Source organism: Pogoniulus pusillus, chromosome 6, assembly GCF_015220805.1.
Source record: "Pogoniulus pusillus isolate bPogPus1 chromosome 6, bPogPus1.pri, whole genome shotgun sequence".
Classification (NCBI taxonomy): Eukaryota; Metazoa; Chordata; class Aves; order Piciformes; family Lybiidae; genus Pogoniulus; species Pogoniulus pusillus.
This window is the reverse complement of record NC_087269.1, coordinates 29086614-29110878: the sequence shown is the minus strand read 5'-3', so window position 1 is coordinate 29110878 and position 24265 is coordinate 29086614. Positions and strand designations below refer to the sequence as shown.

General features: G+C 51.7%; 1 long non-coding RNA gene across 3 annotated transcripts in view; it reads right to left on the bottom strand.

Moving 5' to 3' along the window:
• LOC135176522 (uncharacterized) overlaps positions 1 to 23522 on the bottom strand; it is a 61721-nt gene extending 38199 nt beyond the window's left edge. For all 3 annotated transcript variants that reach the window (XR_010302690.1, XR_010302691.1, XR_010302692.1), the window contains exon 1: positions 23419 to 23522. This is a non-coding gene — a long non-coding RNA (uncharacterized LOC135176522). The remainder of the gene's footprint in view (positions 1 to 23418) is intronic.
• Between the last annotated feature and the right edge of the window lie 743 nt (positions 23523 to 24265).

Sequence of the window (24265 nt, the reverse complement as noted above, 5' to 3'; positions counted from 1 at the left end):
CCCTTTCAGCCAGCCATCTGTCACGAGAAGGGGGCAGGGTGGGAGGCAGCAAACATCAAGGAACAGGCAAACTGGGCTAGAAAAAAAGAGAAAGAAAATCACTTTCCCCCTTCTAGTTGGAGTTTGAGAGGGTTAAAAATCCCTCAATCATAGAATCAAGCAGGTTGGAAGAGAACTCCAAGATCATCCAGTCCAACCAAGCACCCAATCAACCAGACCATGGCACTAAGTGCCTCAGCCAGGCTTTGCTTCAACACCTCCAGGCACAGCAACTCCACCACCTCCCTGGGCAGCCCATTCCAATGCCAATCACTCTCTCTGACAACAACTTCCTCCTAACAGCCAGCCTAGACCTCCCCTGGCACAACTTCAGACTCTCTCCCCTTCTTCACTCACTGCTTGCCTGGCAGAAGAGACCAACCCCACCTGGCCACAGCCTCCCTTCAGGGAATTGTAAGCAGCAATGAGGTCAGCCCTGAGCCTCCTCTTCTGTAGGCCAAACACCCCCAGCTCCCTCAGCCTCTCCTCACAGGGCTGTGCTCCAGGCCCCTCACCACCTTCCTTGCCCTTCTCTAGACGCATTCCAGTACCACAATCAGAGATGAGGAATCCACAACTTCTTTGGGCAGCCTGTTCCAGTGCATCACCACCCTTGTGGCTAAGAACTTCTTCCTAATGTGTCTGGCCTTACACACTTTCCAGGGATGTTGTTTGTTGGTTTCATTCTGCTTTACATAGAATCAACCAGGTTGGAAGAGACCTCCAAGCTCAGCCACTCCAACCTAGCACCCAGCCCTGGCCAATCAACCAGACCATGGCACTAAGTGCCTCAGCCAGGCTTTGCTTCAACACCTCCTTGTTATCAGTGCATTCATTTCCTTTGACTACTACTGAAAACCAAGTGGATGCTTTCACCTAGAAGATCTCACTGGTGAGCAGCAGCAGTCCATGCAGAACCTATATAAAATCAGGATTGTTTTCTCACAGATGAAGGCAAGCACAGAAAAACAGAGGAAGCTGCCCCAAAATCACAGGGCTTTCATCCTCCTTATCCTGAAATCCTTAACTCTGCCCTTTTGAGAGGGTTAACTGGGTGATGGGGTACTGGAACAGGCTGCCCAGAGAAGTTGTGCAGTCTCCTTCAGCACATTTGTGCTGCCACTCAGCAAGACTTGGAGAGGCTGGAGGGCTGGGCAGGAAGAAATTGAATCAAATTCAACAAGGGCAAGTGCAGAGTCTGGCACCTGGGAAAGAACAACCCCAGGGATAGGTATAGGTTGGGGGCTGACCTGTTGGAAGGCAGCAAGGGAAAAGGATGTGGGGGTCCTAGCTGATGGGAGGTTGACCATGAGCCAGCAATGTGCTCTTGTGGCCAGGAGGGGCAATGCCATTCTGGGGTGTATTAGAAGGGCTGTGGCTAGTAGGTCAAGAGAGGTTCTCCTGCCCTTCTACTCTGCTTTGGTGAGGCCACATCTGGAGTACTGTGTCCAGTTCTGGTCTCCCCAGTTCAAGAAGGACATAGAACTGCTTGAGAGAGTCCAGCACAGAGCCACAAAGATGATTAAGGGGAGGGAACATCTTTGTTACAAGAGCCTGAGGGAACTGGGGTTGTGCTGCTTGGAGAAGAGGAGACTGAGAGGTGACCTCATCAATGGTTATAAAGATGTGCAGGGTGAGTGCCAGGAGGCTGGAGCCAGGCTCTGCTGGGTGATGCCTGATGACAGGACAAGGGGCACTGGGTGGAAGCTGAGCCATAGGAAGTTTCATGCAAACATGAGGAGGAATTTTTTTGCCTGTGATGGTGCCAGAACACTGGAACAGGCTGCCCAGGGCCGTTGTGGAGTCTTCCTCTCTGGAGGTACTCCAAACCCACCTGGCTCAATTCCTGTGTGATCTGGTATAGGGGATCCTGCTGTGGCAGGACAGTTGGACTGGATGAGTTTTTGAAGTCCCATCCAGCCTCTGACATTCTGTGATCCTGTGACTAAAATCCCAGCTCCTTTCCTGGGGAGGATGCTGATGAGAGGACAAAATGACTCAGATTTGGATGGAGGAAGTAATGCCTTGCCAAGAGGGTTGCCATCAGTGTGAGGTAGCAGCCGCGACACGTTGGGTGTTAAGGGGCTCTTAAGGGGTTTTGGTATCCATACCCTGAGGTGCAGACCAGAGAGGAGGAAGAGGTTTTTCGAGGTCCCATCCAGCCTCTGACATTCTGTGATTCTCTGAAGACTTCCAAAATCCACCTGGATGCCATTCCTTTGCAGCCTGGCCTAGGTGATCCTGCTCTGGCAGGGGTGTTGACTTGATCTCTGGAGGTCCCTTCCGACCCCTGCCTTCTGTGATTCAGTGATCTCTGGCTCTTTAGCTTGGGCAAGAGAAGGCAAAGGGCTTTCAAGGATGGAGCTGTGTATCATGTTACCCCAGCACTGTGTTTTAAAACACTTCTTCAGCTTTAGGCTTGCTCTCTCCCTCTTTCCACTCCCAGCATTGATTACAATGGGTAATTGTTTTCTAATTGGCCTGCAGCTGCTTATCTATCTTAGATAATTAAAGTGAAGAAGAAGAAGAAGAAGAAAAGAAGAACAAATAAGAAGAGAAAAAATGGTATTTTATTCTTAAGTAGCTGTCTATTGACTGCCTAAATCAATAGGGAGGTCACTTTGGGCAGCCATGCAAGCAGGGCATGCCCTTGACTGAAACACACACTCTGACAAACCCAGTAAGACACTGTCCCAACCTCTCCTGCTTCTGCCAAGTTCTCCCTTGGTTTCTTACACACCACAGTTTTAACCAATCTGATCACTGACTAACTGTGTGAGATGTGGCAAGACACTGACAAAAGCATAGAATCAACCAGGTTGGAAGAGACCTCCAAGCTCAGCCAGAACAACCTAGCACCCAGACCTGGCCAGTCAACCAGACCATGGCACTAAGTGCCTCAGCCAGGCTCTGCTTCAACACCTCCAGCCATGGCCACTCCACCACCTCCCTGGGCAGCCCATTCCAATGCCAATCACTCTCTCTGACAACAACTTCCTCCTAACAGCCAGCCTAGACCTCCCTTGGCACAACTTCAGACTGTGTCCCCTTGTTCTGTTGCTGCTTGCCTGGCAGAAGAGACCAACCCCACCTGGCTACAGCCTCCCTTCAGGGAGTTGTAGACAGCAATGAAGTCAGCCCTGAGCCTCCTCTTCTCCAGAGCTGCACACCCCCAGCTCCCTCAGCCTCGGCACCTGCTCTATACTAGGTATAGAATCAAGCAGCTTGGAAGTGACCTCCAAGCTCACCCACTCCAATCGAGCACCCAGCCCTGTCCAGTCAACTAGACCATGGCACTAAGAACTCCATGCAGCCTCTTCTTGAAGACCTCCAGGGATGGCAACTTCTCCAGCCCTCTGGGCAGCCCATTCCAATGGCAAATCTCTCTAATTCCCCAGTCCAGAGACACAGCATTGGAGGACACCAATCAACCATGAGTCTGTGTTCAAGAGGCAACAGCAGCAAGAGCAATGAATGTCAGGAGGTGCCACAGCCTGATTCATCGAGGCTGGCAGGAGCACAGATGAACTTGGTATCTCCAGGATCTCTACTGCCCTGTCAACTTGGATTGAAACCATACAATGAAACTATCGACTGCTCCAACACACAGGGCCTAGAAAATCACTACCAAGGGTGGAGCCAGACTACACAACCCTACTCCCACTCCAACAAAGACATCCCAGAGCCTCCTCATCACAAGCACGATGGATTTCTCCTTCAAAGCCACCCAGCTCTGCTTACCAGCAATTTTCCTTCTTGCAAACACTGACAGCACTCATAGCTTGAACCACATCCCTGATTTTGATCACCATCTCTATGGGTGCCATGGAAAGAGGCACTGAGTGCAGCCTCAGCAAGTTTGCTGACCACACCAAGCTGTGTGGTGCATCAGACAGGCTGGAGGGCAGGGATCCATCCAGAGGGACCTGGACAGGCTGCAGAGGTGGGCACAAGCCAACCTCAGGAGATTCAACAAGACCAAGGGCAAGGTCCTGCAGGTGGATGGAGGCAATGCCAAGCACAAATGCAGGCTGGGCAGGGAGTGGCTGGAGAGCAGCCCTGAGGAGAGGGACTTGGGGGTGCTGCTGCACAGGAAGCTCCACAGGAGCCAGCAGTGTGCACTTGCAGCCCAGAAAGCCAAGCAGAGCCTGGGCTGCAGCAGCAGAAGTGTGGCCAGCAGGGCCAGGGAGGTGATTCTCCCTCTCTACTCTGCTCTGCTGAGACCCCACCTGCAGTACTGCATCCAGTTCTGGAGCCTCCATTGCAAGAGGGATGTGGAGATGCTGGAGTGTGTCCAGAGAAGGGCCAGGAGGATGCTGAGAGGGCTGCAGCAGCTCTGCTGTGAGGACAGACTGAAAGAGTTGGGGCTGTTGAGTGTGGAGAAGAGGAGGCTCCCAGGTGACCTTCTTGTGGCCTTCCAGGATCTGAAGGGAGCCTCCAAAAACGCTGGGGAAGGACTTTTCAGGCTGTGAGGGAGTGCCAGGACTAGGGGGAATGGATCAAAGCTGGAGGTGGGGAGATTGAGAGTGGCTGTGAGGAGGAAGTTGTTGAGCATGAGAGTGGTGAGAGGCTGGAATGGGTTTCCCAGGGAGGTGGTTGAGGCCCCATGGCTGGAGGTGTTTAAGGCCAGGCTGGCTGAGGCTGTGTGCAGCCTGCTCTAGGGTAGGGTGTCCCTGCCCATGGCAGGGGGTTGGAACTGGCAGATCCTTGTGGTCCCTTCCACACCTGACTGATTCTATGATTCTATATCACAGAATTGCCAGGGTTGGAAGGGACCTCAAGGACCATTTAGCTCCAACTCTCCTACCATGGGGCCAGGGACACTTTGCACTAGATCAGGTTGCTCAGAGCTCCATCCAGCCTGGCCTTAAAGACCTCCACTTGGATGTGATTCTGGAAAGTGCTTGCTGCCCAAAATATATTTCCAAGAAGCTGAGTTCCATCTCTGGCTCTGCTTTGTGGTGTGAGCTGGAGGCAAAAAGCAGCTCCCTGGTCACTTAAAAGCTTTGAAAGGGAACTGAAGACAGCCGGACTGAGATGGCAGAAAGTGGCAGACCTGACCCAATCTGCCAGAAGTCAGCACACTCCTACACACCCCAGGCAACTGAAAACCATGCACAAGGCAAGTGTGACAACTTCCACCCTAACAAGTCTCCCACCAGCTCAGAAAACCACAGCAGGGTAACTCCTCCTCAGAGCTGCCGAGAGAAGCTAACGAGGGTCTGTAAATGAATCTGTCAGCACAACTTGCATTTGGCACTTGGCTCTCCAAGTTTAAGGCTTCAATTAAGGCTGGAAGGGGTTGTCCTCTGACTTACTTGTAATGTCATAGAATCAGTCAGGGTTGGAAGGGACCACAAGGGTCAGCCAGTCCCAATCCCCCTGCCATGCCCAGGGACACCCTACCCTAGAGCAGCCTGGCCACAGCCTCAGCCAGCCTGGCCTTAAACACCTCCAGCCATGGGGCCTCAACCACCTCCCTGGGAAACCCATTCCAGCCTCTCACCACTCTCATGCTCAACAACTTCCCTCTCACAGCCAGGCTGAATCTCCCCACTTCCAGCTTTGATCCATTCCCCCTAGTCCTGGCACTCCCTCACAGCCTGAAAAGTCCCTCCCCAGCTTTTTTGGAGGCCTCCTTCAGATCCTGGAAGGCCACAAGAAGGTCACCTGGGAGCCTCCTCTTCTCCACACTCAACAGCCCCAACTCTTTCAGTCTGTCCTCACAGCAGAGCTGCTGCAGCCCTCTCAGCATCCTCCTGGCCCTGCTCTGGACACACTCCAGCATCTCCACATCCCTCTTGCAATGGGGGCTCCAGAACTGGATGCAGGACTCCAGGTGGGGTCTCAGCAGAGCACAGCAGAGGGGGAGGAGAATCACCTCCCTGGCCCTGCTGGCCACACTTCTCCTCATGCAGCCCAGGCTCTGCTTGGCTTTCTGGACTGCAAGTGCACACTGCTGGCTCCTGTTGAGCTTCTCCTCCAACAGCACCCCCAAGTCCCTCTCCTCAGGGCTGCTCTGCAGCCACCTAACAGAACTTAGGGACACAGGCATCTAAGGCCTGTGGGGTGGCTTAGTGCTTTGCAGAAGTCACTGAAATCCCTACTATCCAAGTGTAGAGCAAGCTGGAGGGATGAGGAGCAGAAATCACTGCAGAAATGCATTTATCCCACCTCAGATCATCAAATCATGGAATGACTTGAGTCAGAAGGCAGCTCAAGATCATCAAGTTCCCACACCACTGCCATGGGCAGGGACAGCTCACATTAGATCAAGCTGCCCAAAGTCTCATTCAGCTTGGTCTTAAATAATTCCAGAGATGAGGCATCCACAACTCTTCTGGGCATCATCTTTCAATGTCTCACCACCTTCCCAGCAAAGCATTTCTCCTTAACATCCAATCTCAATCCACCCTGCTCCAGTTTCAAACCACTGTTCCTTGTCTTATCACCACAGGCCCCTATAAAAAAGTCCCTCTCCAGCTTTCCTGTCCAAGAAAGCTGTTGCCCATAAATAATGGAAGAGGAACTCATGCTTCAGGGGATTGGATGATTTTCCTCTTAACATCAAGAAAGGACAAAAAATGTCCCCCTCAGAGGCACATATTTCTGATCTCTGCCTGTGAAGTGGCCAGTTCAGGCCAACAGTAAGGACCTGTGAAGACACACAAGATGAAAGCTTAAATCAATGGGCTGGGGTCAGCAGAATGAGGTTTAACAAGACCAGATGACAGGTCCTACACTTTGGTCACACCAACCCCAAGCAACACTGCAAGCCTGAGGCAGAGTGGCTGTAAAGCAGTGCAGTGGGAAAGGACCTAAAAGTGCTGGTGGATGGCTGCATGTGAGCCAGTAGTGTGCCCAGGTGGCCAAGAAGGTCAACAGCATTCAGCCCTGTATCAAGAACAGTGTCCAGTCAGAGTAGGGAAGAGATGGTGCCCCTGGTGAGGCCACAGCTTGAGTACTGTGATTCAATTCCACAGCACAGGGAAGACAGCAGGGCCAGGGAGGTGATTCTCCCCCTCTACTGTGCTCTGCTGAGACCCCACCTGCAGTACTGCATCCAGTTCTGGAGCCCCTATTGCAAGAGGGATGTGGAGATGCTGGAGTGTGTCCAGAGAAGGGCCACAGGGACAATCAGAGGGCTGGAGCAGCTCTGCTGTGAGCACAGACTGCTTTCAGTCTGTGCAGGGTGGAGAAGAGGAGGCTCCCAGGTGACCTTCTTGTGACCTTCCAGGATCTGAAGGAGGCCTACAAAAGAGCTGGGGAGGGACTTTTTAGGCTGCGAGGGAGTGCCAGGACTAGGGGGAATGGAGCAAAGCTGGAGGTGGGGAGATTCAGCCTGGCTGTGAGGAGGAAGTTGTTGAGCATGAGAGTGGTGAGAGGCTGGAATGGGTTGCCCAGGGAGGTGGTTGAGGCCTCATGGCTGGAGGTGTTTAAGGCCAGGCTGGATGAGGCTGTGAGCAGCCTGATCTAGGGTAGAGTTTCTCTGCCCATGTCAGGGGGTTGGAACTGGCTGATCCTTGTGGTCCCTTCCAACCCTGACTGATTCTGTGATTCTATGACATTGAGTCCTGTAGCATGTCCAGAGAAGAGCAACAAGGCTGGTGAGGGGTTTGGAAGAGCGCTGGGGCTTAGTGTGGAGAAGAGACGGCTAAAAAGAGATCTCACCACTCTCTATGACTGCCTGAAGAGAGGCTGGAACGAGGCTGGTCTTGGTTTCTTCTCCCAGGTAACTAGTGATGGGAGGAACACCAATAGATGAAATGAGCTTAAGTTGTGCCAGGGAGAGGTTCAGACTGGACATTAGGTAAAAAAAAATCCTTACTGAGAGAGTAGTGAGGCATTGGAACAGGCTGCCCAGGGAGGCAGTGAAGCCTCCATCCCTGAAAGCATTCAAGACACCTGTAGCTGTGGTGCTTCAGCATATAGTTTAGTGGTCCTGATAGTTGGACTTGATGATCTTAAAGGTCTTTTCCAACCTTAATGATTCTATGAAAGCCCTCCCCAGGTAGAGCAAAGTGTTCAGCTGACACTTGAGGATGAGTTAACCTACCTATGCTGACTTCACCTAACCTCTTTGTACATACAGGCTGGACATTAGGAGGAAGTTGTTGGCAGAGAGAGTGATTGACATTGGAATGGGCTGCCCAGGGAGGTGGTGGAGTCACCATCCCCGGAGGTGTTGAAGCAAAGCCTGGATGAGGCACTTAGTGCCATGGTCTGATTGATAGTAGAGGGCTGGGTGCTAGGTTGGACTGGAAGATCTTGGAGGTCTCTTCCAACCTGCTTGATCCTATGATCACCCAGACACCTAAACACAGCCACTCTGAGATGACACTTAAGACAAGAAGGCACAGCCCGAAGCTACGCCAGGGCAGGTTTAAGTTGGATGCTGGGAAGCACTTCCTCAAAGAAAGGGCAATTAGACACTGGAATGGACTGCCTAGAGAGGTGGTGGAGTCACTGTCCGTGGAGGTGTCCCTGGAGAGGTGGAGGAGCTGGGGGTGTTTGGCTGCAGAAGAGGAGGCTCAGGGATGACCTCATTGCTGTCTACAAGCACCTGAAGGGAGGCTGTAGCCAGGTGGGGTTGGTCTCTTCTGCCAGGCAAGCAGCAACAGAACAAGGGGGGACAGTCTGAAGTTGTGGCAGGGGAGGTCTAGGCTGGAAGCTAGGAGGAAGTTGTTGTCAGAGAGAGTGATTGGCATTGGAATGGGCTGCCCAGGGAGGTGGTGGAGTGGCTATGCCTGGAGGTGTTGAAGCAAAGCCTGGCTGAGGCACTTAGTGCCATGGTCTGGTTGATTGGGCTGGGTGCTAGGTTGGACTGGCTGAGCTTGGAGGCCTCTTCCAGCCTAGCTGAATCTATGTGCTGGTGATAGATCATTGGCTGGACTTGCTAATCTCAGAGGTCTATTCCAGCCTCAATAACTCTGTGACAGACACCAATCTAGACAGGACTTCCCATGTGCCATCTCCAAAGATATGCACCGTGGAGGTCCTGTTCCAGCAACCAGCAAGAAACTCCCAATTAACCACCTCGAAGCACGATAAAAATTCAGAACCATCTCCAGCAACAGCCTCTCTTCTTTTATTATTCCAATAGAGGGCTTTGTTTGTTCTTTCCTCCCACCCCTCCTCACAAATCATGCTGGAAAGGCTCCAAGCAAGAACCTCCTCTGTCTCTGTGCATGTAGAACTTCCAAGTACATGCTAATTCAGTTTAATTAGGGATTTACTTCGCTGGCCGCCTCGTTAATGCCAATATTTGCAGCTGAGGGAACGAGGGGCCAGGGAAGGAAGGTTTGCCATGCTCTCACCTCTCTCCTACCCCCCACAACCTTCTCAGAACAGGGTGTGCAGATAGCACAACCACCACCCTACCCCTCTTTATTTGTACCATTTATTAGATAATCTCCTTCTAATCGAGAACTAATTAAAGGAAGTGAATGCTTGGCTGGAAACAGGGATTAAAACACAGGGTAATTACCATAAACGCTACATTTGGTGTTCCAGCCTGCTCTGCTCTCCTCTTCCTCATCTCCCTTCTCCCCCAGCCCCCCCCCCCAGGCTGCTCAGAGTGTCTCAGAGGGGGTTTGCTTTCACAATCAATTATTTCCTTTTCTTTTTTTGGTCTCCCTGGTTAATGTTTCATTTCTGTGAGAACATTAGCGAGAACTATTTTCCTTTTCCTTGCAAATGCATTTAGATGACAGTGACAGAAGGTGGGGAGGTGGCAGCTGTGGAGGGAAAGGAAAAAAACACCAACACAACAACAAAACCAAACCACCCAAAACCCCAGGAACAGAGAATCAAGCAGATTGGAAGAGACCTCCAAGCTCAGCCACTCCAACCTAGCACCCAGACCTCTACAATCAACCAGACCATGGCACTAAGTGCCTCAGCCAGGCTTTGCTTCAACACCTCCAGGCACGGTGACTCCACCACCTCCCTGGGCAGCCCATTCCAATGCCAATCACTCTCTCTGGGAAGAACTTCCTCCTAACATCCAGCCTAGACCTTCCCTGACACAACTTGAGACTCTGTCCCCTTCTTCTCTTGCTGCTTGCCTGGCACAAGAGACCAACCCCTCCTGGCTACAGCCTCCCTTCAGGGAGTTGGAGACAGCAATGAGGTCAGCCCTGAGCCCCCTCTTCTGCAGGCCAAATACCCACAGCTGCCTCAGCCTCTCCTCACAGGGCTGTGCTCCAGGCCCCTCACCAGCTTCCTTGCCCTTCTCTGGACACCTTCCAGCACCTCAACATCTCTCTTGCATTGAGGAGCCCAGAACTGGACACAGCACTCCAGGTGTGGCCTGACCAGTGCTGATTACTGGGGAAGAATAATCTCCCTTGCCCTACTGATCCAGCCCAGGATGCCATTGGCTCTCCTGCCCACCTGGGCACACTGCTGCCTCATGTTCAACTACAATCTACCAGCACCCCCAGGTCTCTTTCTGCCTGGCTGCTCTCCAGCCACTCTGTCCCCAGCCTCTAGGGGAAATGACCTCTAATGGTCACCACATCCAACCCTCCTGCAGTCAACAGGCACAGTGCAACTAGAGCAGGTTGCTCACAGCCCAAAACAATCTCACCTGGAATGTTTGCACTCCTCTGGGGAACCTGGGCCAGTGTGTTATTTTGAGCCTAGCTAGAATACTGTGGTGAGAAGAATCACCACCTTCACCATAAAAAATGTCTTTGTTTTCTCCAGTCTGGATCTTCCATTTTCATTTCAAACCATCACCCTCTGTCCTCTGACCTCAATCCTAGGCGAAGAGTCTGTCAAAGACTAAGCTAAACAATATGTCCCAACAGCTCAGAAAAATCTTGTTTTGAGCTGAGTGTCTGAGAAGTGCTAAGTGAGCATCCTGTTTGTGCTCACTGTCCCAAAGATCCCCTCTTGCTTGAGCTCAGACCCCCCAGGAGCTCCCCAATACGCAACAACTGGACAAGAAACCAGAGAAGGGATGCAGAGTGAGCTTGTGCCTGCTGCCATGGGACCACCTGCCTGACTGCTCAGCTTGCATGGACTGAAAGACCACCATGCCTGGGACTGAGCTCCTGTCCTGAAGGCTCCCTGTTGTGACAGGTGATGCTGATTCTGAGCCAACTGCCTTCTGGCAGCTCCTGAGTTATCGGCTGCAGCCATTGCTTCAGAGAAACCAGCTGGAGAAGGGGGGCTCAGCTCTGGAAACCCCCTACCACACCCAGCATGCCCAACACCACTGGACAGTGGGGCTGGCTAAGCACAGCACTCCTGGAAAATGGTAAGTGATGCTCAGAAAAACCTGCATATTCAGTGAGGCAGCCAGGGAAAAGAAGAGAAGCTTCAACCTGCAGACGGAGAGCTCCCCACCCACTCTCTTCAAATGGACCTTCAGGGTGACCTTTCTTCTCTCTGCATAGGAGTATTTCTTTCTTCCCTTTATCTTTCCTGTCCCATTTCCCTTTCCCTCTCCTCATCCCTCCCTATCCTCACGTGTGTGTGCAATAAAATTAGGCTATGAGTTTGACACTGTTTGTGCCTTAGTTCTGTGCCCGAGAATCTGAACCTGCCATACCTGGGATTCCTCCAGACTGGGGCAGAGTTCTGCTTCTTCTTTCCTCTAGGCCCCTTTGAGCACCAGGAAAATCCACAAGGTCTCAGCAGAGCCTTTTTTTCCCCCAGGCTGATCAAACTCAACTCTCTCAGCCTGGCCTCAGAGCCCACCCGTCGCTATTGTGGCATCCTCTGGCCCCACTCCAACTCCTCCTGGGCTGAGGACTTCAGAGCTGACCCCAGCACTGCAGGTGGGGTCCCAAAAGAGGGGCAGAATCCCCTCCCTCCATCTGCTGGCCACAAACATGGTTCATATAAAGCAATACTACCTGCAAATGAGCCTTTCTTTAGCCAAGAAGCACTTGCACTAGATTGACATGAAGCTGCATTCCCACAGCAACCGCCAGCAAGCCCAAGGCTGATGACCAAGCTGATGGGGCAGATGGATGTTGGCAGACACAGAGCAGCTCCTCTCTCCCTGAATCAGATGCTAACCATGAGACTGCAAATAATTCACAGATTCATGGAATGGTTTAGGTTGGAAGGGACCTTGAAGATCATCTGGTTCCAACCCTCCTGGCAGTGACACCTTCCACTAGACCAGGCCACTCAAAGCCTCATCTAAGCTAGCCTTGAACACCTCCAGGCAGGAGGCATCCACAACCTCTCTGTGCAACCTGTGCCAGTGTCTCACCACTGTCACTGTAGAGAACTTCTTCCTAATCTTCAGTCTAAATCTGCCCTCCTCAAGCTTCAATCCATTCCCATCAGAACAGGTCATTCAAAGCCTCCTCTAACCTAGACTTGAACACCTCCAGGCAGGAGGCATCCATGACCTCCCAGTGCAACCTGTTCCAGTGTCTCACCACACTCACTGTTGAGAATTTCCTCCCAAACTTCAGCCTACATCTGCTCTCCTCAAGCTTCAATCCAGTCACTGTCTTCTTAGCACTACAAGCCCTTGAGTATGCCATCACTGAGGTGCTGGAGCACATTCTAAAGGCAAAGCAGCTGGTGAAGGGTCTAGAGAATGAACTTTTATGGTAGAGGTAACTGGGGTGGTTTAGTCTGGAGAAAAAAAAGAGGCATCCTTGTAAAAAGTCCCTCCCCAGCTTTCTTGCAGCCCCCTTCAGGTACTGGAAACCACTATAAGGTCTCACTGGAGCCTCATTTTTATCTCCAGGCTGAACAATCCCAAATCTCTCAGTTTATCCCCACAGGGATCCCCATATTTACCTTTGTGGCCCTCCTCTGCAACTACACCAGAACAGAAACCTCCTTTAAAATTGTCCTAGTCTGAGAAGAGCTTAAACAGGGGATAAAAATAGTAGTGCATTGGAGCAGGCCCCTCGACAGCTTGATGTCAAAACAAGAGAGGGATGTCAGCAGCATGGCAAAGAGGCAGGCAAACAGTGGAGGGTTTTCACATAAGTGTGTTGGACAATTTCACGTTGCCTGGATTTTCTGAGCATTAGGCAGTAAGCAAAGTGATAAAAGCACAGAAGTGAAAGGCAGATCTTCTTTTCTTCTAAGGAGGGGGAGAGAAGAGGAGAGGAAACAACTCTTCCTACCTAACCTGTCACATCATTGTTCCACCTGACAGCATGTCACAAAACACCCCTCAATCTGCCCTCTAGTTTTTGAGGAGTGATGCCAAAGGGACAAGACAACCCCCAGCTAAGAAAACACTGAGTCCTTTGAAACACTGTCAATCAGCTTGCTTCAGGAGCTTGGCTTTTGGTACTTCTTCCAACAACTGATGCTCAGAGAGGCTGGCTCTGCGTTGGGAAGGGCAGAGAACCACGGAATACTAGAGGTTGAAAGGGACCTCTAGGAGAAAGTTCTTCCCAGAGAGAGTGATTGGCATTGGAATGGGCTGCCCAGGGAGGTGGTGGAGTCACTGTGCCTGGAGGTGTTGAAGCAAAGCCTGCATGAGGCACTTAGTGCCATGGTCTGGTTGATTGGACAGGACTGGGTGCTAGGTTGGACTGGCTGAGCTTGGAGGTCTCTTCCAACCTGCTTGATTCTCTGATTCTATGTTAATTGGTCAGGGCTGGGTGCTAGGTTGGACTGGCTGAGCTTGGAGGTCTCTCCCACCCTGGTTGATTCTATGATCATTGATCCAACCCCCTGCCAAGCAAGGGTAGTCCACACAGGATCGAATCCAGGTGGGATTTGACAGTCTCCAGAGAAGGAGACTCCACAGCCTCTCTGGGGAGCCTGTTCCAGTGCTCTGTGACCCTCACAGTAAAGAAGTTCGTCCTTGTGTTGAGGCAGAACCTCCTTGCTGCAGCTTACATCCATTGCTCCTTGTCCTATCCCAAGGAGCAGTGAGCAGAGCCTGTCCCCCACCTCCTGGCCAGCCCTCAGACATCTATAAACATTGATTAAATCCCCTCTTAGTCTTCTCTTCTCACTTATTTCAGTGCTCTGTCACCCTCACTGTCAAGAAGTTTCTCCTCATGTTGAGGTAAAACCTTCTATGTTCCAATTTGCACCCATTGCTCCTTGTCTTATTGCTGATGACCACTGAAAAGAGATTGGCTACAGCCACTTGACAGCCACCCCTCAGGTATTTGAGCACCTTGATCAGATCCCCTCTCAGTCTTCTCCAGACTCTGCTGGACTCACAGCTCTCTGCTGGACTCTCTCCAGCAGGTCCCTGTCTCTCTTCAACTGGACAGCCCAAAACTGGACACAGCATCCCAGGTGTGATCTCAGCAGGGCAGAGTAGAGGGGGACAAGAACCTCCCCAGACCTGCTGGCCACACTCTTCCTGATGCCCCCCAGGGGGAAGCTTCCTTCTTCCATGTCAGCACCTACTATCACAGCACCACTGCCATCAGTGATTGATCCCATTAAATGAGGGAAGCAAAGCACTGGATCACAAATGGGTTGGATTAGATGACCTTTAAGGTCCCTTCCAACCCAAACCATTCTAGGGGGGTGGGGAGGGGAAGGGGGGAAAGGCACAGATGTTGATGCTGATCCACTCTGAAACTTCAGGAAGGTACCTCTGACTCAGAAGCCAGGCTGAACTTTGGCACTAGCCAAACCAGACCAAACACAGATTTTGGGGTGTTTTGGTTAGGTTGGGGTTGTTTTTTCCCCTGCACAGAGGTGAGGGATGTGCTGCTGCAGGCTGGCCCAGGAGAGAAGCACTGTGTACCAATGCAGATGGCATTAGCATAGTGCTAGGTCTGAGAAATTGGAAGGCTTCCATTTCAAAGAGAACTGTAATGCCTAAGCTCCTGGGCTTGTAGATCTTTCTCATCAGCCCTTTCTGCCTTGAAGTCAGGTCTTGCTCTCCCAGAATCTTGACAATAAGACTCAAATGAAATGAGAAGCAACCTGGCTGGTGATGTATATAAAAGATGACATCCCCAGAAATCCCAAACTTCAAAGGGGCAGCTTTCAGCTCATCATTATACCCACTTCCTCCAGCCCTCAAGGCTAGTGTCATCATTTTAAAGCCAGGGGAATCATTTGATCTCTCCAAATGGCAGCTCAGTGGTCTAGCACACTTCTGGATGTCAAAAAAGAGTATGCGCCGCCACCAGCGGAATGCTGCAGGGGTGAAGCTGGGAGAGGACAGACTGAGGTGAGACCAGCAAAAGATTCAGTGGCAGGGAGAGGAGGGGGTTAGGGGAAAAAAGGACATTTAAAAGGGCAGTTGTGTGCTGAGGGACTTTGCAGCCCTGCTTATGAGTGCTGGACCACAGGGTTGACGGCACAGTGGGACGTGGCCTTGCAGTCGTGGAGATGTTGGCATGATGGTTGGACTGGATGAGCTCAGGGGTCTTCTTCATAGGATCAGCCAGTTCCAAACCCCCTGCCATGGGCAGGGACACCCTACCCTAGAGCAGGCTGCACACAGCCTCATCCAGCCTGGCCTTAAACACCTCCAGCCATGGGGCCTCAACCACCTCCCTGGGCAACCCATTCCAGCCTCTCACCACTCTCAGGATCAACAACTTCCTCCTCACCTCCACCCTCAATCTCCCCACCTCCAGCTTTGCTCCATTCCCCCTAGTCCTGGCACTCCCTCACAGCCTAAAAAGTCCCTCCCCAGCTTTTTTGGAGGCCTCCTTCAGATTCTGGAAGGCCACAAGAAGGTCACCTCAGAGCCTCCTCTTCTCCACACTCAACAGCCCCAACTCTTTCAGTCTGTCCTCACAGCAGAGCTGCTGCAGCCCTCTCAGCATCCTCCTGGCCCTGCTCTGGACACACTCCAGCATCTCCACATCCCTCTTGCAATGGGGGCTCCAGAACTGGATGCAGTACTGCAGGTGGGGTCTCAGCAGAGCACAGCAGAGGGGGAGAATCACCTCCCTGGCCCTGCTGGCCACACTTCTCCTCATGCAGCGCCCAGGCTCTGCTTGGCTTTCTGGGCTGCAAGTGCACACTGCTGGCTCCTGTTGAGCTTCTCCTCCAGCAGCACCCCCAAGTTCCTCTCCTCAGGGCTGCTCTCCAGCCACTCCCTGCCCAGCCTGCATTTGTGCTTGGCATTGCCTCCACCCAGATGCAGGACCTTGCCCTTGGTCTTGTCGAAGCTCCTGAGGTTGGCCTGTGCCCACCTCTGCAGCCTGTCCAGGTCCCTCTGGATGGTATCCCTAATTTTTGACCTTAATGATTCCATGTCAGAGGTTCCCAGCCTTGGTGGTCATGGTAGGGAAGTGCACTGATCATCTCCGGAGGTATTCAAAGTGAGGCTCGACAGGACTCTGGGCTACTTGGTCTAGCTGAGGATATCCCTGCTAACTGCAGAGGTATTTGGACTAGATGACTTTCAGAGGTCCCTTCCAACTGAGACCATTCCATGATTCTATGACTCCTCTCAGTCTCATACAACCACCCATGGCTGATGCCAGAGGTGCACAGAATTGTCCACAACATATGATGACCTTAGGGGTCTTTTCCAACCTTAATGGTTCTACAACTCCACATCAGGTGTGGTGGTCAGGCCAGGTTGGTACACTGACCTTCAAGGACTGGAATGGGTTGCCCAGGGAGGTGGTTGAGGCCCCATCCCTGGAGGTGTTTAAGGCCAGGCTGGATGAGGCTGTGGCCAGCATGATCTAGGGTAGGGTGTCCCTGGCCATAGCAGGGGGGGTTGGAACCAGATGCTCCTTGTGGTCCCTTCCAACCCTGACTGATTCTATGACTCCTCCTCCCAGTCTCACACAACAGCCCACATCTGCTGCCAGAGGTGCACAGAGCCTGTTCAAAGCATTAGGAGAGAGGATTAGAACCTAGACACAAGACTAGTCACCAGAGCACAGGTCTTCTGTGTCACCTCAGCAGCATGAGGAAACCCTCCTCATTCTCCTCACCTTCCAGAGCATGCTGCAAGGAGCAAACCCTTGCCTAGGACACTTGGGGGGGGGGAGTGGGTGAAAGAGGACAGGCCGGGGAAAGGCTGCCAAGCTAAGTAATTGGCTGCCTGCTGGTGAGAGCTCTTAATTAGAGGCTTTTCACAGCTCCCTGTTTACGTGGAGCTAATGTATTTATTTGCATGTATGCAGACTGCAAGAAGCCAGCACCCTGCCTATGTGGTGGCAATTAAAGGAGCCTATTGCAAACAAACAGACCCACTGCCACTCCCGGGTGGGCTGAGCAAACCTGTCCCTCTCCTCTTCCATCATCAGTAAGTTTCAGTCTAGCATCAGTAAGTTTGCAGATGACACCAAGCTAGGAGCAGGTGTGGAGCTGTTGGAGGGTAGCAGAGCCCTGCAGAGGGACCTGGCCAGGCTGGATGGGTGGGCAGAGGCCAATGGGATGAGATTGAACAAGGCCAAGTGCAGGGTTCTGAGCTTTGGCCACAACAACCCCAAGCAGCACTACAGGCTGGGGACAGAGTGGCTGAGAGCAGCCAGGAAGAGAGGACCTGGGGGTGCTGGCAGAGAGTAGCTGAAGATGAGGCAGCAGTGTGCCCAGGTGGGCAGCAGAGCCAACGGCATCCTGGGCTGGCTCAGGAAGAGTGTGGCCAGCAGGACAAGGGAGGTTCTTCTGCCCCTGTGCTCGGCACCGCTCAGGCCACAGCTTGAGTGCTGTGTCCAGTTCTGGGCTCCTCAATTCAAGAGAGATGTTGAGGTGCTGGAAGGTGTCCAGAGAAGGGCAAGGAAGCTGGTGAGGGGCCTGGAGCACAGCCCTGTGAGGAGAGGCTGAGGGAGCTGGGGGTGTGCAGCCTGCAGAAGAGGAGGCTCAGGGCTGACCTCATTGCTGTCTACAAGTCCCTGAAGGGAGGCTGTAGCCAGGTGGGGTTGGTCTCTTCTGCCAGGCAAGCAGCAAGGGAAGAAGAGTACAGAGTCTGAAGTTTTGGCAGGGGTAAGGTAGAGGGGTGGAAAGGAGGTGGAAGGGTGGCTGGGAGCCCCTCCTGGGGACTCTGGTTTCTGGGAGGGCTGTTGTGTTTCTGTATTGCTTTTTTAACTTGTCTATTGCTGTGTGTGTATTGCAGATGCCTGCTTGTATCTTGTGCTAAGCTGTAAATATAAAGCTCCATTCCTTAATTCCCAGCTCAGCTGAGGCTAGTCTGGGTGATTTCATAAGAGTGGGGTGGGGCAGGTAACACCCAAACCACCACAGGTTGTTCAGCCTGGAGAAGAGGAGGCTGAAGGGACCTCACTGCTCTCTACAAGTCCCTAAGAGGGGGCTGTAGTGAGATGGGGGTTGATGTTTTCTCCCAAGGAACAAGTGACAGGATAAAGAAACAGCCTCAAGTTGCTCTAGGGGGGGTTTAGGCTGGATGTTAGGGACAACTTCCCTGTGAGAGTGGCCAGGCATTGGAACAGGCTGCCCAGGGAGGTGGTGGAGTCACCATCCCTGCAGGCATTCAAAGGTTATGTGGATGTGGTACTTCAGGACATGGTTTTGGGTTCAGTTTTGGGTCTCTCACTACAAGAAAGATATTGAGGTGCTGGAGCAGGTCCAAAGAAGGGCAATGAAACCAGTGAAGGGTTGAAAGCACAGGTCTGGTGAGGAGCAGCTGAGGAACTGAGGTTGTTTAGTCTGGAGAAAAAGAGGCTAAGGGGACACCTCACTGCTCTCTCCAACTCCCTGAAAGGAGGTTGGAGTCCAGTGGGGATCAGTCTCTTCTCACAAGAAACAAGTGAGAGGACAAGAAATGGCCTCAGGTTGCATCAGAGGAGTTTCAGTCTGGACAAGAACAACAGCACCACCCCCAGAAGGGTTGTGAGGCTGTGGACCATGCTGCCCAGGGCAGTAGTGGGGTCACCATCCCAGAAGGTATTTCCAAGCCATGTAGCTGTGGTGCTGAGGGATGCAGTTCAGTGGTGGACTTGGCGGTGCTGGGCTAACAGTTGGCCTGGATGATCTTAAAGGTAGTTTTTATGCAACCCAACCCAGGCTGTGATTCTCTGCAGGGCATAGGCTGCAGTCTCTGAACAGATTGGGGATGCTGCATCGCTGTGGCTTAATAGAGTGAGTGTTTGTTCCTGTGTGGGCAAAACCCACTCCATTATCTGTCTTATTAATTGTTAGTTAAGTAATGGGAAGGTGCCCAGAGCGGGAGGAGATGAGTCCTCATCACTTGTTATTAGCTCAGAAACCAGCAGAAAGAAAGTAACTGGAGATAAATTACCACCAGGGCTGCCCCCAAGCACCACAAACTGACAGATCTGCTCTGAGGGGAGGTCAGGGAGCACTCGCAGGAGGGGGAAGGGAAAACCAAGAAGGGATAGCAACAGTCAGTCCAATTCTAGAGTTTTGGGGGGTTTGGGTAATGAAAAGATGTCATCATCTTTGATTTTCTGCACTGCTTTTCATGGCTGGGATGACAAAGATGTTCATGGCTGAGAGGGTCTCTGGACTCCTGCAGGAAAACTCCATCTATTAGATGAGCAGTGGGAAAACGAGACAGGCTTTGCATTGGTGGTGTGGTGCTGCTCAAGAGAGGAAAGGAATAAAACAAACAAAAAGGTGTGGGTTTTTTTTGTTGTTGTTATTGTTGTTTTGTTCTGTTTCCAAAGAGAGAAACAAGATGCAGCTGCAAACAGCCCAGCCAGCTCGTCACAGGGATGTGACAGCCTTTAGAACACAGGCAAACCTGCTACCAGCAGGGGAGTCTGGAGCAGGGATGGGATTGCCCATCAACTAAAGCATAAAATGGCTTAGGTTGGAAAGGACCTGAGAGATCATAAACATGAGGCAGCAGTGTGCCCAGGTGGGCAGGAGAGCCAATGGCATCCTGGGCTGGCTCAGGAAGAGTGTGGCCAGCAGGACAAGGGAGGTTCTTCTGCCCCTGTACTCAGCACTGTTCAGGCCACACCTTGACTGCTGTGTCCAGTTCTGGGCTCCTCAATGCAAGAGAGATGTTGAGGTGCTGGAAGGTGTCCAGAGAAGGGCAAGGAAGCTGGTGAGGGGCCTGGAGCACAGCCCTGTGAGGAGAGGCTGAGGGAGCTGGGGGTGTTTGGCCTGGAGAAGAGGAGGGTCAGGGCTGACCTCATTACTGTCTACAACTCCCTGAAGGGAGGCTGTAGCCAGGTGGGGTTGGTCTCTTCTGCCAGGCAAGCAGCAAGAGAATGTGAGAAATATATATTTGATCTGACCAATTTGTGGCAAGAGGCCACAGACAGGGAGGAAGGGGGGGTTTGGGTGGAGCTGCACTCCTCCTTGCACAGCCATCACAAAAGCATACACCTGGCTTAAGATAACAGCAATAAATAATCAGAAGCTAGAAAGCTTGGTGGAGGAGTGAGGCAGGTGGAAGAGGCAGCCTTTGGCATGAGCAAACAGAGGACTAGTTTGGAGCTCACAGAGCGGACACTTGAGGAAGATCCCTTACTTCATCCCTGAAGACCACTAGAGGGACCACCGAGTAAAAAGAGACATGTGTGGAAGAGACACCTCCCATTCTTAGAGCTGATAAGCCAAACCCAACCTTTCCTTAGAATTAGTAATGAATGTGTAATAGAATAGGCTATAAAAAGAGAACACTGAACACAAAAGGTGTGCCTTAGGGTGGAGCAGAGCCTCCCCTGCACACCCAGGCCTGTGCATTGCTTGATTACAAGGGGACAGAGTCTCAAGTTGTGCCAGGGGAGCTCTAGGCTGGATGTCAGGAGGAAGTTGTTGGCAGAGAGAGTGATTGGCATTGGAATGGGCTGCCCAGGGAGGTGGTGGAGTCGCTGTGCCTGGAGGTGTTGAAGCCAAGCCTGGCTGAGGCACTTAGTGCCATGGTCTGGTTGATTGGCCAGGGCTGGGTGCTAGGTTGGACTGGCTGAGCTTGGAGGTTACTTCCAACCTCCTTGATCCTATGAACTTCCTTAATCATCTTTGTGACTCTGCACTGGACTCTCTCAAGCAGCTCCCTGTCTTTCTTGAGCAGAGGAGCCCAGAACTGGACACAGTACTCCAGATAAGGCCTTACCAGGGCAGAGTAGAGGGGAAGGAGAACTTCCCTTGACTAACTAACCACACCCCTTCAAATACTGTGTCCCCTTATTCTGTTGCTGCTTGCCTGGCAGAAGAGACCAACCCCACCTGGCTACAGCCTCCCTTCAGGTAGTTGTAGGCAGCAATGAGGTCAGCCCTGAGCCTCCTCTTCTGCAGGCCAAACACCCCCAGCTCCCTCAGCCTCTCCTCACAGGGCTGTGCTCCAGGCCCCTCACCACCTTCCTTGCCCTTCTCTGGACACCTTTCAGCTCCTCAACATCTCTCTTGAATTGAGGAGCCCAGAACTGGACACAGCACTCAAGCTGTGGCCTGAACAGTGCCGAGTACAGGGGCAGAAGAACCTCCCTTGTCCTACTGGCCACACTGTTCATAATCAAAGGTTGGGAAAGCCCTGTAAAATCATTAAGTTCAACCATCAACCCAACATCATTGTGGCCATTAAACCATGTCCTGAAGTACCACATCCACATAACCTTTGAATGCCTGCAGGGATGGTGACTCCACCACCTCCCTGGGCAGCCTGTTCCAATGCCTGGCCACTCTCACAGGGAAGTTGTTCCTAACATCCAGCCTAACCCCCCCCTAGAGCAACTTGAGGCTGTTTCCTTATCCTGTCACTTGTTCCTTGGGAGAAAACATCAACCCCCACCTCACTACAGCCCCCCCTCAGGGACTTGTAGAGAGCAGTGAGGTCCCTTCAGCCTCCTCTTCTCCAGGCTGAACAACCTGTGGTGGTTTGGGTGTTACCTGCCCCACCCCACTCTCATGAAATCACCCAGACTAGCCTCAGATGAGCTGGGAATTAAGGAATGGAGCTTTATATTTACAGCTTAGCACAAGATACAAGCAGGCATCTGCAATACACACACAGCAATGGACAAGTTAAAAAAGCAATACAGAAACACAACAGCCCTCCCAGAAACCAGAGTCCCCAGGAGGAGCTCCCAGCCACCCTTCCACCTCCTTTCCACCCCTCTACCTTATCCCAGACTTTGCCTTAGGTGCAAGGTGAGTTTGGAGGATCAGGCAGGGGAGTTAGGAAGCAAAAGGAGTAGTTACACAGACAGCAGGCTAGAGAGAGAAGTGCAGGCAGACAGAGACACACAGTAACTGTGTTATCTATGTTTGTGTTCTTGGTTTTTATACGTCTCAGCAAGCCTATGAGTGCAGTAGACATCACCACTCTTTCCTTTTTGCAGCCTGTCATCTAATTCTTCTCACCAAAATATCCCAGCTAGCTTCAAACTTGCTGTCCACAACTACCCGAAAGGAGACTGTAGCCAGGTGGGGTTGGTTTCTTCTACCAGGCAAGCAGCAACAGAAGAAGGGGACAGAGTCTCAAGTTGCGGCAGGGGAGGTCTAGGCTGGATGTTAGGAAGAAGCTCTCTTCCCAGAGAGAGTGATTGGCATTGGAATGGGCTGCCCAGGGAGGTGGTGGAGTTGCTGTGCCTGGAGGTGTTGAAGCAAAGCCTGGCTGAGGCACTTAGTGCTATAGTGTGATTGACTGGCCAGGGCTGGGTGCTAGGTTGGACTGGCTGAGCTTGGAGGTCTCTTCCAACCTGCTTGATTCTGTGATTCTTTCTAAGCTCAGCTCATTTAACTTGACAAAACTTATATCCTAGCACTGGGATAAGTAAACCCACCAGCCTGGACCTCCTGTTCTCTCTTTTCCAAAGCTCATCAAGCCACTGCTCTGGTCAGCAAAATTAGGCTGCCCAGCTCTGAACTTTAAGTGATCTCAAGCAAGGATGGGAGCTCTACAAGGGCATGACACCACAGTAACCTCCAGCATGCTGCTGCAATGAAGCATGTTCTCAGCCACATTACCAGTCCAGTGCATACTGCACCTTGCTGAAACTAGCCCAAACCCCCACACCTTCAGCTGCTCCCCACAAGACTTGTGCTCTAGATGCTTCTCCAGCTTTACACATGCAATCCAAGAGTGAATGACCTCTGAAGATCTAATTGTTTTCATTTTTGGTCTCTGCACTACATGCAGTTTGCTCTCCTAGTTGCAGACACAGTAAGAGAGCTGCAGCACCATGAACCCACCTCCACAATCCAGGAGAAGCCCTGACCAAGCCAAAAAAGCCCTTTTTGAGAGAAGTGCTACAACATTTGTACCACATCCAGACCCTTAAGCATCTTTTACTCCACATTTCACTCTACCTCTTCTAGACAGAGAGAGATAAAGCACCATTTCATCTGCATGCTGCAACACAGCACCTTACATCCAAGCTTACTTCCCAAAGGATTTGTTTGTGAGAGGAAAAAAAAGACAGCCTGGTCCTGGCCCCAGAGGACTCTACCACAGCTAGCTCAGTTCCTTCACTTGCACATTCAAGCTGAATTTCTTCCTAGAGCACTCTCAGAAAAGAATTAGCTCAAAGCTGCTCCCCTACTTCTCTTGCCCCAAACATTTCTTACCTGCTGTCCCAAGGTCATGAGATTCCTCAAACTTCAGCTTCCAGAAGACAGCAGAAAACTTCAGCACTGCCTCACTCCTCCTTTTAGAAGCTCCTGCAGCTATAAAAACTGCTCACAGATGGCTAACGAAGGCAGCCCAATTAGGCCTCCCTAACAAGATCCTTTCATTTGAGAGGATCCAGGTGTACCTTTCAGGTGCTTCCCAGAGGGTATTCTACTGCTAAATGCTTTATCAGTTGGAGAGTGATTTGTAAATGCTGCATTTTCCTGCACCTATCTGATACCTTTGAGGTTAGGCAGCTGATTTGAAAGTGGGAGCGTTTAAAAGAGGAGCTCTCTGTTCTTTGGTACCACCTTGTGCCTCAGAGGTAGATGAGCTCTGGGTGAGATGAAAGGGGATAGACATCCCACAGAGAAGCTTTGCCTCATATTACCTCTGTGTTGATAATCTGGGTGATTACTTCATCACAGGACTCTCTCTCATGGATAATTTATAAGGTTTATATAAGAAAATATAGGAGCTGGTATCAAAATAAGCATTTTTACCCCTGTCTATGGGCTGCTGATGCTAATGCTGATGTGCCCTAATCATAGAATCAACCAGGTTGGAAGAGACCTCCAAGCTCAGCCAGTCCAACCTAGCACCCAGTCCTCTACAATCAACCAGACCATGGCACTAAGTGCCTCAGCCAGGCTTTGCTTCAACACCTCCAGGGACAGTGACTCCAGCACCTCCCTGGGCAGCCCATTCCAATGCCAATCACTCTCTCTGGCAACAACTTCCTCCTAACATCCAGTCTAGACCTCCTCTGCCACAACTTCAGACTCTGTCCCCTTGTTCTACTGC